Raw genomic sequence first — 6,000 nt, 5'->3', positions numbered from 1 at the left:
GTGGGGCTCCTGGGGGGCTTCACCCCACCGCACTCCCCAGCAGCACTCCGTAACACCGTCTGCACCACCCACAGGGGCTGTGTGCGCGTTAACGAAACATGAGGGGAACACGAGGGGGGCTCTGAGGGGCGCGGCCCCTTTAAGGAGCGGGGCAGCGCCTCCGGGAGGCGCGCGGAAGCGGGGCGAGCCGGGCGGGGGGCGCGCAGGGGAGGGGGCGGGGCCAAGGCGGGGAGGGGGCGGGGCCAAGGCGGGGAGGGGGCGGGGCCAAGGCGGGAGGGGCGTGTCATACCCCGCGCTGGCCACGCCCCCTCTCCGCCTAGCCCCGCCCCTCGTCCCGCGTGGGGAGGGGGGGGGGAGGAGGGGGAGGAGGGGGAGGAGGAAGGCCGCCCCCTGCGGAGGGGTCCCCGCCCCGCCGGACGGAGGCGCGGACGCCGGAGGCTGCTGCTGCCCCCGAGCCGCGGGCTGCGAGGTGAGTGGCGGCGGCACCGGGGACGGGCAGCACCGGGGACGGGCTGCACCCGGGGGGCTGCACCCGGGGGCTGCCCCCCGAAGCCCCCCGAAGCCCCCCGAGGCTGTGCCCGAGCTGCAGCGGGACCCCCCCGCCTGCCGCGACCCCGCTGGGCGTGCTTTGGGGAGGAACAAGAGTCGCGCTCGGCAGGACGGGCAGGTAGCAGCGCGGTGCGGAGGCTCCCGCGGGGCACGGGCGCCCCGTGCCGCTTGCTGGCCGCCTCTTGTGCGACCGGTGCCGCTTAGTGCCCGCACGTGGCCGGGGGTTGGGGCGCTCCTGGGGGAGGTGGAAGCGGTCCCGCAAAGCTCGGGCGTACTCGAGTGGATCGCTTGGCAGGCTGGGTGCGAGTAGGAAGTGCGAGTTACCCGCTTCGTTTTGATGCTTTTGTAGGTCCTCGACAGCTGGCGGTGGCGTCGCTGACCGCTCTTAGCCCAGGTAGCGTCTCGTGAACCCGAGGGGTAGCGCTCTCCTTCGGGTGGGCACGGCCGGCCCGCTGCGAGCCGTCCGGTAGCGTACGGAAAGCGCTCCCAGCCGGCCCGGTTATTTTTATTGTGTGTTTCTTTAGGAGCAAACCGAACTGTACCGTGCTGAGAAATGTTCTCAGCCTGCAGTTGTCTCAATCTCTCGCGTTCAGAATGAAAACAAAAGCCGCTTCGGAGTGGAAGCCTCCCTTGACAGGCTCACGAAGCCGGTGGGGTTTGTGACAGCGGAGCCGGACGCAGCACGCTTCAGCGTTACCTCCAGCTGAGGAGGTGCCGTCCTCAGGCTGGGTGCTGCCCTGTGCGACCCGCAGTCCCAGGGGTCCGCCAGCCTGTGCCTGGAAGCGTGGTCCACGCTTTCCTCTTGTGTTCGCGGAGAAGCGGTCCTGGTGTGCACCACGCCTCCGAGAGACGGAGGGGCCCGTTGTGGAGACGGGAGGAAGGGGCAGGGGTTCAGCTCAGCTCCTGCAACGCAGCCCTGACAGCTGTTCCCGCCGCCAGAAATTCTTGCCTGGTATGGCATGCTGTTTTCCTGTGCCTCTTGAGGCTCCTGTGCCCCTTGAGGCTTCAGTAAGAGGGTGTTGGCCTGGCCCTTCCGTGCATCTGCCGTAGGTAACGGCGTGGGATGCACAGGAGTAGTTTGCTCTGTTTCAGTTCTTTGTTTATCTGCCTGGAGACTTTGTTGGTGCTGTTGTATTAATGAAACGAGATGCATTCAATTATTTTCTGTACTGTCCCGACGGGAAATGTGTTTCAGCTTTCACTTTAAATGAGGCAAATAAGAGTTAAAAAGCTGTATCGTAGTGTGGATGTGCGTGCCTGTCAGTTTATCTGGCCGTGATACCATTTTTAACCTCACTGATGCAGGCAGGACCGAAGCGTCTGTTCCGCACAGAAACTTTTGAAATTACTACAGGAAAATCGCGTGCCTTCGAGCAGTGAGGTTCTGAACAAAATTCCTGTCTTCACGTGATTGTTAGCTTCTGCTAGGTGCAGCCTGAGTGTATTCCGCTGGGGGAATCGTTTCACACTCTTTGTTTCTATTGAAAACGTATAGTTTTCTAACCGCGCTGCTCAGTTCTGTGTGGATGCAAACCATGCTGACTCATATTCTGCACTGTTGCAGCCTTGCTCCATGTAAACACAAGCACACTTCTAAAATATTTAATTTGTAATGTCTTCAGTGGAGAGCTATCCCACAGCTCCTGGCAAAATTCCCAGAAGCAGCAGATTCTGGGGTACTGGGAGTTTCGAAGGCCACTGGTGCCTGGTGGGATAACTGTCTGAACTGGTCGAGTGTAGTTTATCCTGGCACTGGGACAGTTCAAACTGAACAGGTATTTAATCTTGCTGAAAGCAAGTCTGCTTTGAACAATACTTGGTATGTGTATAAGCGATTTAGAGCCTGTTGGGACATGGCTGTCAGGAGATCTACATGGTAGGGAAATCTTTGTTATGGCAAGTAAACTTTGGTGTGGATGTACCTCCTAATAATTTTTAAATAATACCTTTGTGTAGTTATATTAAATGATTTGTTTGCCTAGTTCCTCCATAGTAAATAATGACAGTAATTGCTTTGTGAAAGAGCTGAATTTACATCCATGTGTAAAATGCTTGTTAAAGAGAACTTTTCGAAAGATGGAAACTCACCCCTCTGCTGATAGACATAAGCACACCCCGATCAGTCTTTCAGTGGAAATAAACTGTGGTATATGACTTGACTACAAAGAAGGGGAGCAGTGGTAGCAAAGAATGATTTCCAAGTACACTTATTTTGTCTGTACCTGGCAAGTACAGCACTGGAATTTTAAGATAAATACCTTCTCTTTTAAAGCAGCAAGTAGTTTACAGGAGACTAACTGACAGAAAATCTTAGAGACTGGAGTGGTGTTGTGGTTTTTTTCTTGATTGTGATCTGTCTTGGTCAAAAGAGTAATCCCTAATGGTAAGCGTGGAGAGTAAGTTGGGAGAGGTTCAGTGCAATTTATGGATGGTCCGGATCATTTACGTATCACTTGCTCATGCTGGTTGACTCAGTGCATTACTTGTAACTGTTAAAAATCAGCTGTTTGCCAAACTGTGCTAAGCTTCACGAATGTCTTAACTCATTCCAATATCCTGTTCTTGCTTTCGTTTTTACTTTTTTATTTTCAGAACAAGACTTCAGAGACACTGGAGTAGTGGGGTGGGCTCAAAGCTGGACAAGTCTGGATAGCAGACCTGGCTCAAAACTGAAGAAAAAGATGGTGCTCTAGAGCTCATTCTGAGGTCCTAGAACCATAGAATGGTTTGGGTTGGAAGGGACCTTGAAGTCCATCCAGTTCTGACCCCAATGCCATGGGCAGGTATGCCACCCCCTAGACTAGGTTGCTCAAAGCCCCATCCAGCCTGGCCTGGAACAACTCCAGGGATGGGGAATTCGCAACTTCTCTGGGCAACCTGTGCCAGTGCCTTAGCACCAATAAAGAATTTCTTCCTAATATCTAATCTAAATCTACTCTCTTTCAGTTTAAAACCTTTCCCTGACAGAGAGTCCCTCCCCAGCTTTCCTGTAGGCCCCCTTTATGTACTAGAAGGCTGCTGTAAGGTCTCCCTGGGGCCTTCTCTTCTCCAGGCTGAACATCCCCAACTCCCTGAGCCTGTCTTCATAGGAGAGGTGCTCCAGCCCTCTCATCATCTTTGTGGCCCTCATCTGGACTTGCTGCAATATGTTCATGGCCTTCTTACAGCCCCAGAGCTGAATGCAGCACTCCAGATGGGGTCTCACGAGAGCAGAGCAGAGGGGGGGACAATCCCCTCCCTCACCCTGCTGCCCATGCTGCTCTTGGTGCAGCCCAGGATCCGGCTGGCTTTCTGGGCTGCGAGCACACATTGCCACTCATGTCGAGCTTCTCGTCAACCAACACCCCCAGGTCCTTCTCCTTGGGGCTGCTCTTCGTCAATTTTCTGCCAAGCCTGTATTTATGCTTGTCATTGCCCTGGCCCAGGTGCAGGACCTTGCACTTGGCCTTGTTGAACCCCATGAGGTTCACACAGGCCCGCCTCTCAGGCCTGTCCAGGTCCCTCTGGATGGCATCCCTTCCCTCCTGCGTGTCAGCTAACTGCTCCACACAGCTTGGTGTCATCGGCAAACTTGCTGAGGGTGCACTTGATCTCGTTGTCCATAACTGACAACAATGTTAGTCCCTTGGAGATAGGAGACATCACTCCCTCTTCCACAACGTGGCAGTACTAGCAGCTGTGCAGCTAGCACCAAGTGCAGCTGGAAGAGAAAATCTGTCTTTTTACCTCTACACGTTAGGGTGAGGGTAGCATGCCTGTTACTGCTTTACCTCTAGGAAGAGTACCATGCTGTAGCACGACATTGGTATATACCATATTTTGGTACCAGAAATATCTTCTCTGGAACTGTGATTCAAGGCTCTACTCTGTTTTCCTCCCTTATTGAGCACATAGGTCCTATTTATGTGAGGAAATTCTTAGAGATATGGCTTAATTCACAAAAGGATTTCACTAGAAAGTCTGAAACTGAAGTGTATGGGTGTGGCATTTTGTTGGGTAAGTGTGCAGAGATACACACTTGCCATTGACAGAGTGGCAATTAAAAGGGTCTTGCAACCCCTATTTCCAAATCCTTTCTGCGTTGGCTATTAGTAGCACTTTTCTATATAAAAGGGAAGGAGGTTAAAAATTGTGCTTGCATCTGTTTTTGTTGCTATGACAGCTGTCTTGGTCCAGTTTTAACTATCATACTCTGGATAGCTCTTAACTGGGATTTTAACCTTAATAGTTATGTGCAGAGGAAGTCGAAGAGGAAATCTTTTGATACTGTCTCCTTCTCTTGCTCAAAAAATCTTCCCTTTGAGTTGTACTGTTTTTAATCAAGACCTAAAGGAATGTCTCAATCCACTGCTAACTGTTTTGGTGCCTAGCGTAATTAGAAGTGCTACAGTTACGGTATAAAATAGCAGCCAGTTTGTTAGCACTAGTTAATCATGGCTTGTCTTGAGCAAGAAAGATGGTACCACTGATACTTCGCTTCTGAGACTTGAAAACTGGGAAGATCACTTGAACTGAGGTGATGCAATTTTTGTGCAAGGTCACGTACAAAATCATGTACTCGGATGGCAGTTGTGAAACCAGGCAGCACTCCTTGCAACACGTTATCTCTTATTGCACAGCCAGCAGTAAACAAGGACTGGCCCTCTAGTGCAGGCAGGGGGACGTGTTGTCTTCAGGTACCAACTTACTTTTACACTAATGTGCAAAACCAGCGTAAAAAAGCTGTGAAATGGTCTATTTTATTTAAACATTGCTTTCTAGCACACCAAACATTTCTTTCTCTCAAGTGAATAGCTAACTTTAACAGTCAGTGTCTGTATTAAGAGTTTGCATGTTGCTGTCTTCCTGGCAGTAGCTGGAAAATACTGTAATGGGAGAAACTTTTAAATGTTAGATGGCAGCCTGTTAGTCTGAATAAAGCATTTTTGGTAAGTGTTGGTGGTAAAGCAGAAGTTTGGAAAGCTCTATGACCCTAATCCAGACCTGTTTTAAAGGGCAACTTCTAATAGAGAATACCGTACCATTTAGTCCAGTTGGAGGGCCAGCTGTCTATTTTGGAAACCAAGCTGCTGCTTTTTAAGATGAAAGCCATATTTTTGTGAATATGAACTCTTTTGTATCTGCTGGCTGTGCCTCGTCTGAAGGAAGGAGCAGCTGTAGTGCATTCGCCAGACCTGCATTTGGCTGTTGCTGCCATTGTGTTGTGTGTAAACATGTACCATTATTTTGGATCACATAGCAGCCTGTTCAAAAGGGTCTCGCATTCCCCAGCTGTTCCGCAACTTTTCCATCTCTGAGCTTGCCAGCTGCTTAGCACAGGCAACTGTAGCTGCATTTGCTTTTCTGGTGTTAAGTATTAGTGGAGATAAAATTGACTTCTTCTTGTGTGCTAGGTGCCGTGAGCCCCTTTACTACATCTAATGGACTTAAAGCAGTAGACTGTTCTTGCTA

General features: G+C 51.1%; 1 protein-coding gene across 5 annotated transcripts in view; it reads left to right on the top strand.

Annotated features, from left to right (window-relative positions):
• The first annotated feature begins 347 nt into the window (after window positions 1-347).
• SVIL (supervillin) overlaps window positions 348-6,000 on the top strand; it is a 137,005-nt gene continuing 131,352 nt past the window's right edge. For 4 of the 5 annotated variants that reach the window (XM_080579932.1, XM_080579926.1, XM_080579925.1 and 1 more), the window contains exon 1: window positions 348-469. The gene's annotated coding sequence lies outside the window, so the exon portion shown is untranslated. Of the gene's footprint in view, window positions 470-622; window positions 668-6,000 lie in introns of those variants that run through there. The other variant, XM_080579930.1, reaches the window with a different exon arrangement.

Source organism: Anser brachyrhynchus (genome assembly GCF_964034855.1).
Source record: "Anser brachyrhynchus genome assembly, chromosome: 2".
NCBI classification, from domain to species: Eukaryota; Metazoa; Chordata; class Aves; order Anseriformes; family Anatidae; genus Anser; species Anser brachyrhynchus.
Note: the sequence above shows the minus strand (reverse complement) of the source record. Positions and strands in the feature narration are given on the sequence as shown.